Source organism: Chelonoidis abingdonii, chromosome 3 (genome assembly GCF_003597395.2).
Source record: "Chelonoidis abingdonii isolate Lonesome George chromosome 3, CheloAbing_2.0, whole genome shotgun sequence".
Classification (NCBI taxonomy): Eukaryota; Metazoa; Chordata; order Testudines; family Testudinidae; genus Chelonoidis; species Chelonoidis abingdonii.
Window position 1 is genome coordinate 132,769,049 of NC_133771.1, and position 11,374 is coordinate 132,780,422.

At 51.4% G+C, this 11,374-nt stretch overlaps 6 non-coding genes across 6 annotated transcripts; 3 read left to right on the forward strand and 3 right to left on the reverse strand.

Annotated features, from left to right (window-relative positions):
* Positions 1-1,814: 1,814 nt before the first annotated feature.
* TRNAG-GCC (transfer RNA glycine (anticodon GCC)) lies at positions 1,815-1,885 on the reverse strand. Its single transcript has one exon. It is a non-coding gene; the product is annotated as a tRNA-Gly (tRNA).
* A 4,898-nt stretch (positions 1,886-6,783) lies between these two features.
* TRNAV-CAC (transfer RNA valine (anticodon CAC)) lies at positions 6,784-6,856 on the forward strand. The gene has a single exon. It is a non-coding gene; the product is annotated as a tRNA-Val (tRNA).
* A 446-nt stretch (positions 6,857-7,302) lies between these two features.
* Positions 7,303-7,374, reverse strand: TRNAW-CCA (transfer RNA tryptophan (anticodon CCA)). Its single transcript has one exon. It is a non-coding gene; the product is annotated as a tRNA-Trp (tRNA).
* A 524-nt stretch (positions 7,375-7,898) lies between these two features.
* On the reverse strand, positions 7,899-7,969 carry TRNAG-GCC (transfer RNA glycine (anticodon GCC)). The gene has a single exon. It is a non-coding gene; the product is annotated as a tRNA-Gly (tRNA).
* A 153-nt stretch (positions 7,970-8,122) lies between these two features.
* TRNAV-CAC (transfer RNA valine (anticodon CAC)) lies at positions 8,123-8,195 on the forward strand. The gene has a single exon. It is a non-coding gene; the product is annotated as a tRNA-Val (tRNA).
* Positions 8,196-8,911: 716 nt separating this feature from the next.
* Positions 8,912-8,982, forward strand: TRNAW-CCA (transfer RNA tryptophan (anticodon CCA)). The gene has a single exon. It is a non-coding gene; the product is annotated as a tRNA-Trp (tRNA).
* Positions 8,983-11,374: the final 2,392 nt, after the last annotated feature.

Sequence of the window (11,374 nt, forward strand, 5' to 3'; positions counted from 1 at the left end):
AAGGCTTACTGTTTTTCCTTAATGGCCCATTGCCCTGAACAGGCCCTTCCCCTCAAACTATCTGGATTGAAAGTATTTTGTCTAGTGGGTGTTACTGAGGTGTAACTACATTTGAAATAGAGATACATAGACAATATTCATAGTTCCAGATACAAAGATGATACAAATTGGATAATCATATTCAGCAAATCATAAATTTGTCAATGCCACCTTACATGATTTATCTTGCATAAAAATATTATAATTATATCATAATCACATCAAAATAATGTCACTGGGAAGAATATGGGTGCAGCGTCACACTGGGTATCTCCATTAGGACTTCCCTTCTTCTTATAGAAGATGCTCTTCTCTTCTTCTGTGCTCTCCCACCTTCAGTTGGTCCACTGTGCCCCCTTTTCTTCATTTTCCGGCTCAGCAAATCTATACCTGAGTTGCATTTGTCATTCACTAGTCTGTCTTTTCCTCAGCCTGCTTCTTGGAGACACATGCTTCCACGGACCACGTTCCTGCCCAAGCACACTCCCCATCCTCAGCCCAGCTTGCATCTGCGAGTCTTGACTTCTCCCTTCCTCCTCCTCTTGCCTTTCCTACATTAACCGCTCAAACTCACTTTTGAAACTAAGCCATAGTTTCTACCTGCATCTCTGAACCTCAGATCTTCTCTTCTATTGTAGGCTGAAAGCCTAATGGGAAGGAATTGTCTCGAGTAAAGTATACTCTGTTTTGCTTATTCTGTGAGCCTTCAGTGAGTAAAAAGAAAACGTTTCGGTTTTATTCTTTGCTCTATGCGTTAATTATTGCTTTTAGAAGGATAAAAGAGTCCTGCAGCAATTCTTGCTTTGGAAAACATTTACCGTTTTGTGTGGGAGTGCAGAGTGTATGGCATGCTAACAGACACCAGCACATGTGGGCTGGATGGTTGAGAGGGAAGGGGAGAAACCGAGAGGCACCGACCTTATTATAAGAATCAAACAGATTTGAGGTTCAGGACTGTAATGAAAAGGTATATGCATGAAAGACAAAGGGAAGAGTGGAGCCAGAGGGAGGAGAAAAGACACAGCTGCAGGAACTCCCAGGAACAACCCACAATAATGCTGATTGGAAGCAACCCCGACAAACAGCTCTGGTGCACCACAGCAAGGGCCATACACTTGTATGAGAACTTATTACTACCGCAGGGGGGTGTATAGTCACGGCCTTTGGGTTTCCTCTGCATCAACATTAGAGCGTCTGACAAGCGTAACAGCCAGAGTTCTATGGGGCGGTACTGCACACAAACAAACCTGCTCCACGACCATATACTTGAGCTCCTTCCACATCTGGGCATCTAGGCTGCTTGGTTGCCATCACTGCTGCCTGTATGATGGCCAAGGCACCCGCAACCATGTTCCTGTCACAGACCGTCCTGGGTGCACGTAGGCCTCCGTTCCCTCTGCTCTCCTTCCAAACTCCCATACAAACTCCCCTGTTTACAGCTCTGTTTGCTGCCAGCTGTGCCGCTGTGGGAACAATGTGCTGCTAATATAGGCCCCCTCATCAAGGAACCACAACCTTGAATTACAGCCCTATTCTACTCACAGCACAATAAATTAAGCACGAACCATTAGAAAGTGTGAAAAGTAGAGGCACCTGAAGCACTGCACACGCTGTTGCTTGTATAATAAAAAACACATACATAGCCAAATGGTCTCTGATAATTGAATGAAGATCACTCAGTAAATGAAAGACCCAATCCAACTGTCATTGAAATCAGCTGCTGCCAAGCCAAGCACAGCAAAAGAGCCAGGGCCCTCCCCCGGCGAGAGAGGCGCTGCATTGGCCGTGAATCGAACACGGGCCTCCCGTGTGGCGGATGAGAATTCTACCACTGAACCACCAATGCCTTGCGCCTGCTTGCAGAGCCAGTGCTGTCCGGCGAGGGCTTCGGGCAACGCCAGCCAGGCGCCTTCTGCCTCTTGCCGGGGCCGGAGGCGGCCTTTGGGGCAGCCAAAGGGGGCCGCTCCGGCCGCTCCAGCCAGCCAGCGGTGGCCAGCTCTTGGTTTCTGCTGTAGTGTACGGTTTATCACGTTCGCCTCACACGCGAAAGGTCCCTGGGTTGAAACCGAGGCAGAAAAGCCTTGCTTTTGCTCCGACCAAGCGCGCAAAACAGTGCTTCAAAGGTGCTGCGGGGGTGCTCGCGCTCACGCTTGGCATTGCGTCCTCCGTTGGCTGGTCCGTGCGGCAGCTGCCTCTTTCCTCTTTGCTCGCTCCTGTGCTGGTGGGAGTAGGAAAGCGGGGCTGAGACAGAGAGGCTCTTTCCTCCCGCTACCGTCTGCCCGCCTCACTTGGGCAGCCGGTCCCGCTCAGGCCAAAGCGTGCCCCGGGCCAGTGGCGAAACACAAACGCGCCTTGACTACGGATCAGAGATTTGCAGTTGTTCGAACTCTGCCTGCCTGTGGCGTGGTTGTGGCCTGCTTTGCGCCTCCCTTTACCTCTGCAAAAGCAAAGCAAGCTCTTGGGCCCTGCCCCTTTCAGGCAAAGATGCACCCTGGAGAATGGAGAACGCGCATCAACGCTCGCGCTTCTCCTGGCCTACCCCGATGTGATATGTTGACACAAACCTTCGATCTTGGAGTCAGGACGATGCGCCCTCCTGTTTGGGTTTCGCCGCGGAGGCCAGTGGCTTGGCTGGCAAGCGAGAGCCTCTTGGGTCTTGGGGCGCGGTCCTGGTGAGGGTCGGTGGGTGGTGGTTTTCCTGCCGCCGCGTGAGGGCTGGGGCGGTGGCGGAAGGACAGAATTGCCTTTGCTGCGTGGGCCAGGATTCCCAGGCACCAACATCGAGGCACAGCCGCCGAGGCTTGGAACCGGCCACCCACAGGGTCTTTGGAGAAGTTGTCAGGGGGCCAATTTTCTTAAAAGGTCGCCAACCGTGAAGCAAGGCTCCACCGCTGAGAGCCGGTTACCCCATGCGGCCTGGACCTGGTGGGCCACCGGCCAAGTTCCACTTCCCAGCGCCCAAGCGGTGCGGGCACCATCGAGTGCATGCACCGGAGAACTTGAAGAGCGGGAACTAAGTGGCATCCTGACCCACCCTCGCTCCAGGGCACACACTCCCGGAAGTGTAACGCCTACCCTGGCTCAAACGTCCCCGGACCCTCTGGGTGGCGTACCCCGGGCAGTTCCCAATACACAACCTGCCCCCCCACCCCAAGTGCCAACTCTGCCCACGGCGTCATATTATAGGACGCCCCAGCTGCAATGGACCCCTGGGATCTAAGTGGCAGCAAAGGTGCTCAGAGTATGCCCCTGGCCTCCTCCTGCTTAGGGGCTGCTGCCAAATCCCATACAGAACCCGGGGACAGGGGAGCGGCCTGGGAATTAGTCTGATTAGGTGAAGCTGCTCTCAGGGGTTTCTCTTTCGGGAAGGAAGCTGCATCTTAGGCCCCATTGGCTGCGGACTCCTGGCAATAGAATGGAAGAGATGAAAGTGTCAAGCTAGAGCACCGCCTTATGCACCCCCCTGCCTAACGACTCCCTTCGAACGCAACCCCATCGCAACCACTAAGAACGCGCACTGCCGACTCCGAGACTGCCCTTCAGCTGCGGCGGAGTTCACCGCTGGCAGAGGCCAGTCCAACGCAAAACGAGCCAGGTCCACTCCCACCGGCGAGACGCATGGCGTGCCGCATTGCGCGTGACACACTCGAACATCCGGCGCCCTCCGCGTGTGCGGGCGAGTAAATACTCCCTCACCACTGAAACGCACCAATGCCCTAGTGCGCCTGACTTCGCACGTAGCCATCCAGGAGTCGCTGTGGGCTCGAGGGCTTCGGGCAACGGCCAGCCAGGGGCCTTCTGCCTTACTTCGGAGGGCCGGAGGTGTTTGCCTTAGAGCCCAGCCCAAAGGGGGCGTACGCGGCCACCCGCTCAGCGCCGCGTTGACCAGACTAATCGCGATTCTCTAGCTAGTCCCTCTGTGAGTCTCAGTAGATTAATTACCCCCACGTGGTGCCGTCACCACGCGAACGTCCCTGGTTCGAACCAGGCAGGAAACAGCCTTGCTTTTGTCCAGAACCAGCTGACGCTGAGCCCCATGCCTTGCACCCAAAAAAAACTCGATCCATATTGCGCGCCGCCGCCAACATGGCCTCTAATTCCTCTAGTCGCACTATAGGCGTCCCACACGGACCGCGCCAAACTGTAGCCCCTCTCCGAGGCTCCTCGAGCGCTCTGGCGCATTTGGCTCCCATCGGCCGTGTGCGCTGGGTCTAACCGCGCCTCGCCACTCCAGGGTGATTCCCATCTCTGCCGGCGCATGGCACAGGGGACGCTGCAACCAATCATTTCTGTTGTTGGTTTCAGTGTCTCTGTGACATTTACCGACGTCTAGTGATTGAAACAGAAACCTGGTGAGTCGAGCTACCAGTGTCAACATGTTGAAACCAAAAGATCCCGTCCTTGAAGTCCAGGGTGACCAGATGTCCCAATTTTATAGAGACAGTCCCAATTTTTGGGTGTTTTTCCTATATAGGCTCCTGTTACCCCCCACTCTCATCCTGATTTTTTACACTTGGTCACCTTGTTGAAGTCAATGGAAATTTTATCTTTGACTTAAGCAAGAGAAGGCTCAGACTGAACAGAATTATTCCAGTTTGTAAAATTAGCACTGGGCAGGATCAGGTCCTCACTTAGCAGTTAATAAGGATTAGTAATGGCAGACTAGACAGCCACAAACAAAACGGAGAGAGAGAATTAATGTTTTTAACCAATGTTAAAGAAGAAAAGAATAAAATGTAGACCTGAAAAAAAAATTCTGATGGAACATTTTTGCGAAAAAAATCTTCTCTTTGTGATCAAAATGTTCAATGATAACGCACACATTTCTACAAAAGTTTGTTTAGAAAAAAAAGTTGTTATATATTTATAAAATGACTGAAATATAAAATTAGAAAATTTAAATAATTGTACTAATATAATTACTGTATCAACCAAAATACAATACAAATATTAAATAAAAATAGTATAAAATGAAAATCAAGAAATAAAAATAAAAATAGATTTTAAAAAAAAGTCAAAATTGTAATGAAAACCAACATTTTGAAATCAGAGACTTGCTGATGAAAGGGAAATAGGGTTTCCACATCGCTCTCATAATATGAAAATAGCACATTTTTTTTTACAAATTTCAAAAAGTTATACAGAATTTTTTCTTGCAGTAGAGGATAATTTCTGAGCTGTAATGGTGGTGTCTAGGTAGAGGATTTTTTGTTTATTTATTTTTAATGGAGATTGTGTAGAGTGTCCTACTGCAGGACAATGAAATATTGTCCTAGGGAACGACAGATATTTGTCTGTTTAGGATAAAACAGGGTGCTAATAGAGTTAGGCTGCCCATTTCCATTGCAATTCACTTGGAGTTGGCCACTCAGACATTAAAAATCCCAGTCTTATTGACTTGGTTTGCTTCTTTCTTGTGGCTTCCCCTAAAATAAATATCCTGACCCATTTCAGCAGGAGAACTGCAACCTCTCAAAGAACACTGTTCCGATACACCAGGAAGTGAAAGGTGAGACTGTTGGAACCAATATCTATCTGTGCTCCTGTGGTGTTGTACATGAGCCCCATCACCACAGTACTTGGGTGCTTGGTGTGATCTGTCCAGTTACTACACCGGTTTCAAGAGAGATTAACATTTTGTTTAACCTGCAGTCTGCTTGTATACCAAATCTGTCCCCCAGGGTCAAGTGAGATGGCATTTTCCCCATTTCCCCTCCCCTAGCCTCCACTCTCTACTCAGCTATTGTTCTGTTTGCCAGCTGCGGGGACAATGAAAACAATGCTGATGTTTTATTGAGTGAATGTTTTTCATTTATAGCTCAGCCTGAATTCCATTCCTGTAGACACAACCCATGATGAACCCAGAACAGGGAAATCAAACATCCATCGCAGAATTCAACCTCCTGGGATTCAGCACTCTCCCTGAACTGCAAATCCTTCTTTTCCTGCTGTTTCTAGTGATCTACATTGCAACCATGGCTGGGAACATCCTCATCATAGCGCTAGTTGTAACTGATCACCACCTTCACACCCCCATGTACTTCTTCCTGGGGAACTTGTCCTGCTTGGAGACCTGCTACACCTCGACCATCCTGCCCAGCATGCTGGCCAGTCTCCTGACTGAGGACAGAACCATTTCATTTAGTGGGTGTCTCACACAATATTTTTTCTTTGGTTCTATGATTGCCACGGAATGCCTTCTCTTATCAGTGATGTCTTATGATCGGTATTTAGCGATATGCAATCCAATGCACTATGCAGCCAGTATGAGTGGCAGGTTATACTAAGAGCGGGACAGGGCTGAATACTGTAGCCGAAACTGCAGGCTTCTCAGCAAGCTGCTCTGGCCCCATGGCAGACTCCTGGAATAGAAAGGAAAGGGCAAAGAAGAGCAGCACCCTGCCAAGAGGCCCCTTCGAGAACCTCAGCAAATAAAGCGCACCTTGACGCTCCGAGGCTTCGGGCGGGAGCCGCTGGCGAGCCAAGCACAGCAAAAGAGCCAGGGCCCTCCCCCGGCGAGAGAGGCGCGCATTGGCCGTGAATCGAACACGGGCCTCCCGCTGGCGGGCAGATTCTACCACTGAACCACCAATGCCTTGCGCCTGCTTGCAGAGCCAGTGCTGTCCGCGAGGGCTTCGGGCAACGCCAGCCAGGCGCCTTCTGCTCTTTGCCGGGCCGGAGGCGGCCTTTGGGCAGCCAAAGGGGGCCGTCCGGCCGCTCCAGCCACACGGTGGCCAGCTCTTGGTTTCTGTAGTGTAGCGGTTATCACGTTCGCCTCACACGCGAAAGGTCCCTGGTTCGAAAACAGGCAGAAACAGCCTTGCTTTTGCTCCCGACCAAGCGGCGCAAAACAGGCTTTCACAAGGTGCGCGGGCGGGTGCTCGGCGCTCACGCTTGGCATTGCGTCCCCTCCGTTGGTGGTCCGTGCCGCCGCTGCCTTTCCTCTTGCATTCGCTCCTGTGCTGGTGGGAGAGGAAAGCGGGGCTGAGACAGAGAGGCTCTTCCCTCCCGCTACCGTTCCGCCTCACTTGGGCAGCCCGCCACGCCAGGCAAAAAGCCGTGCCCCGGGGCCAGTGGCGCAACGGACAAGCGCCTGACTACGGATCAGGAGATTGCAGGTTCGACTCCTGCCTGGCTGTGGCGTGGTGGCCCTGCTTTTGCGCCTCCCTTTGACCTCTGCAAAAGCAAAAGCAAGCTCCTTGGGCCCTGCCCCTTTCAGGCAAGATGCACCTAGGAGAAAGAAAGGCTCAACGGTCTCCTGCCTGACCCCGATGTGATTTGAACACACAACCTTCTGATCTGGAGTCAGATGCGCTCCCGTTGCGCCACGAGGCCAGCTGGCGGCAAGGAGAGCTTTTGGGGGCTGGGGGCGTGAGGGTGGTGGTGGTGGTGGGGGGGGGGGCGGAAGGACAGAATGCCTTTGCTGCGTGGGCCAGGACTCCCAGGCCCACCATCCGAGCAAGCCGCCGGGATGGGAACCGCACCCACAGGTCTGAGAAGTGAGCCGTCGGGCCCTTCCCTCACCGTGAAGCAGCTCCTGAGCCGTATGCGGCCTGACCTGGTGGCCGGAGTTCTCCCAGCCCACGCGTGCGCACATGCTGCAGCCCCTGGCTGAAGAGCGGACAGGGCTGAATACTGTAGCCGAAACTGCAGGCTTCTCAGCAAGCTGCTCTTGGCCCCATGGCAGGACTCCTGGAATAGAAAGGAAAGGGCAAAGAAGAGCAGCACCCCTGCCAAGAGGCCCCTTCGAGAACCTCAGCAAATAAAGCGCACCTTGACGCTCCGAGGGTTCGGGCGGGGAGCCGCTGGCGAGCCAAGCACAGCAAAAGAAGCCAGGGCCCTCCCCGGCGAGAGAGGCGCGCATTGGCCGTGAATCGAACACGGGCCTCCCGCGTGGCGGGCGAGAATTCTACCACTGAACCACCAATGCCTTGCGCCTGTTGCAGAGCCAGTGCTGTCCGGCGAGGGCTTCGGGCAACGCCAGCCAGGCGCCTTCTGCCTCTTGCCGGGGCCGGAGGCGGCCTTTGGGGAGCCAAAGGGGGCCGCTCCGCCGCTCCAGCCAGCCAGCGGTGGCCAGCTCTTGGTTTCTGTAGTGTAGCGGTTATCACGTTCGCCTCACACGCGAAAGGTCCCTGGTTCGAAACCAGGCAGAAACAGCCTTGCTTTTGCTCCCGACCAAGCGGCGCAAAACAGGCTTTCACAAGGTGCCGGCGCGCGGTGCTCGCGCTCACGCTTGGCATTGCGTCCCCTCCGTTGGTGGTCCGTGCCGGCCGCTGCCTTTCCTCTTGCATTCGCTCCTGTGCTGGTGGGAGAGGAAAGCGGGGCTGAGACAGAGAGGCTCTTCCCTCCCGCTACCGTTCCGCCTCACTTGGCAGCCCGCCACGCCGGCCAAAAAGCCGTGCCCGGGGCCAGTGGCGCAACGGACAACGCCCTGACTACGGATCAGGAGATTGCAGGTTCGACTCCTGCCTGGCCTGTGGCGTGGTGGCCGCTTTTGGCCTCCCTTTGACCTTGCAAAAGCAAAAGCAAGCTCCTTGGGCCCTGCCCCTTTCAGGCAAGATGCACCCTAGGAGAAAGAAAGGGCTCTTCAGCCAGGGGCTGCAGCATGTGCGCACGCGTGGGCTGGGAGAACTCCGGCCACCAGGTCAGGCCGCATAGGCTCAGGAGCCTGCTTCACGGTGAGGGAAGGCCCGACGGCTCACTTCTCAGACCTGTGGGTGCGGTTCCCATCCCGGCGGCTTGCTCGGATGGTGGGCCTGGGAAGTCCTGGCCCACGCAGCAAAGGCATTCTGTCCTTCCGCCCCCCCCCCCTCACCACCACCACCACCACCCTCACGCCCCCAGCCCCCAAAAGCTCTCCTTGCCGCCAGCTGGCCTCGTGGCGCAACGGGAGCGCATCTGACTCCAGATCAGAAGTGTGTGTTTCAAATCACATCGGGGTCAGGCAGGAGACCGTTGAGGGATCTGAAGAGCGGGACAGGGCTGAATACTGTAGCCGAAACTGCAGGCTTCTCAGCAAGCTGCTCTTGGCCCCATGGCAGGACTCCTGGAATAGAAAGGAAAGGGCAAAGAAGAGCAGCACCCCTGCCAAGAGGCCCCTTCGAGAACCTCAGCAAATAAAGCGCACCTTGGCGCTCCGAGGCTTCGGGCGGGGAGCCGCTGGTGAGCCAAGCACAGCAAAAGAGCCAGGGCCCCCGGCAATAGAGGCGCTGCATTGGCCGTGAATCGAACACGGGCCTCCCACGTGAGGCATTGCAAGCCAAACCTGAAACTCCCTGCAACTAGTTGCATTGTGGGATAGCTATCCACGGTGCACTGCACTGCTCTGCTCTACCAACACAATGAGTGTGATGTGGACACACCCAACTGACTTTAGTACTGCAGTGGCTGGATGTCAACTTCAATCAAGTTGACTTATCTTTGTAGTATAGACATGTCTTTTGTTAAAGATGTTATTTCCCTTTGTGACTCAGTTCTAACTATGATTTAGTTTATCACCGCTCTAGAGGTTTTGTACTACTCTTCTGTGATTAATCTTCCCAGTATTTTCCTGAGTGCTGCAGTTTAGCTTTGCCAGCTTTCTGTTTCCTGGATCTCCCCTCGATCCCTTTGTGAATAAAGGTGTTATATTCGCTCTTATTTTCAGCTCTTTGGGATCTTTCTTCTTTCTAATGGCATTTGATATGGAGAAATCTATATTGTTAAAAAGGAGCAGAGTGATTTTGTAGTAGTTTTTTCTTCATCGTATCTGGACATGCACTAGGTTTTTCTAACAGTCTGCAATTTTAGATGAGTTGGAGGTCTGGTATTCCTTTCTATGGTCTCTCCTTCCCTGCTTTCCAGAGTGACTTGGCATGTAAGCAGCAGAAGTTTACAGCAACTGCCAACACTCCCACAGATTGTGCTCAGAAAGACTATAAAAGCTTTTAAGAAGGCCTATGAAAAGCTGGAGTGTTTTTTTTTTTTAAAGCAGATGGTAACATGTATCAAGGATCATTTGCACAGTGCTCATTGTATTTAAATAGCAGCAAAGTGCACCCTTTATAAAAGCAAGCTTAGATCTTGCACTGTAGTCTTAAATTTCCAAATCTAGAAAAGGCAATGCCTGTGCCAGATTGAGAAAACTTTGCACTCCACCAGTGATGTGCTGCCAATATTTTAACAAGGGACTTAAAAAAAAACCCAAACATTTTTCTTACCCTGTGAAAAACCACATGCACCAGGAGTTAGTGTGTTTGCACAGAGAACTGATGAAGAACTGGGGAATCTATTCATTTTATTTCCCATATGAACAAAAATGCCTTGTTTTAAACCGCAGAGAATCCTGTGGCACATTATAGACTAACAGACATTTTGGAGCATGAGCTTTCGTGGGTGAATACCCACTTCATCAGATGCATGCTTGTTTTAAACCATAACAGAGAAGGGACAGCACCACAAGACAAGCACATCTAGCTTATTGGCAGCAATGTAGTGTTCAACTTGTGTAACCTGAAGAGGTTATATGTGTGTATTCAAAGACCTTTTATGAGGGTTATAATTAATTTTGGTGAACTTGCTTAGGTATAATCACTAAGAAGTAAGTACTCATAAGAAAGTGATTCTCATTCAAGAGAGAGATTCAGTCAGAATGTGCTTTACTGATGATATATACTCACCCCCTAACATAAATTGTAAAGCAGGCATTTCTCCAAGAGCTAATTCAATACTTACCGGTAATATATTTCAATTGTCTTTAGTGTAATGCAGTAACTGGAAACAAAGAGGAGAATCAACATCATGTAGTCAGCCTGCTCTCTGAGTACCATCATATGTGATCCACAGCATTTAAAACTTAGGCAGATTCCAATTAGTAGCAACTGGAATAAGGTGACCGGCTAGCAAGTGTGAAAAATCGGGATGGGGGTGTGTGTATGTTTGTGTGTGTGTCGGGGGGAGGCAATAGGCACCCATATCAAGACAAAGCTCCGAATATCAGGACTGTCCCTATAAAATCAGGACATCTGGTTACCTTAACCTGGAGTAATGTAAATAAGTGCTTCTATGAATAATAAAGATAATAACGATTGCATTTAATATCACTAGGAACCAAGATGCAATAATTTTATACTGGAGATATAGTACTGGAACAGCCTTAGACTGACAATTTCTATTTCAGAACAGCTGATCCTGATCTAGTTAACCAGACAAATGAGTATCTTTGGCTACGTCTACACTGCACGATTAATTCGAAGTAGTTTAAACCGATATTACAAAACCGATGTTATAAAATCGGGTTTGCGCGTCCACAGTGCAATCACAAAATCGATTGCTTGCGTCCCTGGTCCAAGGCTAC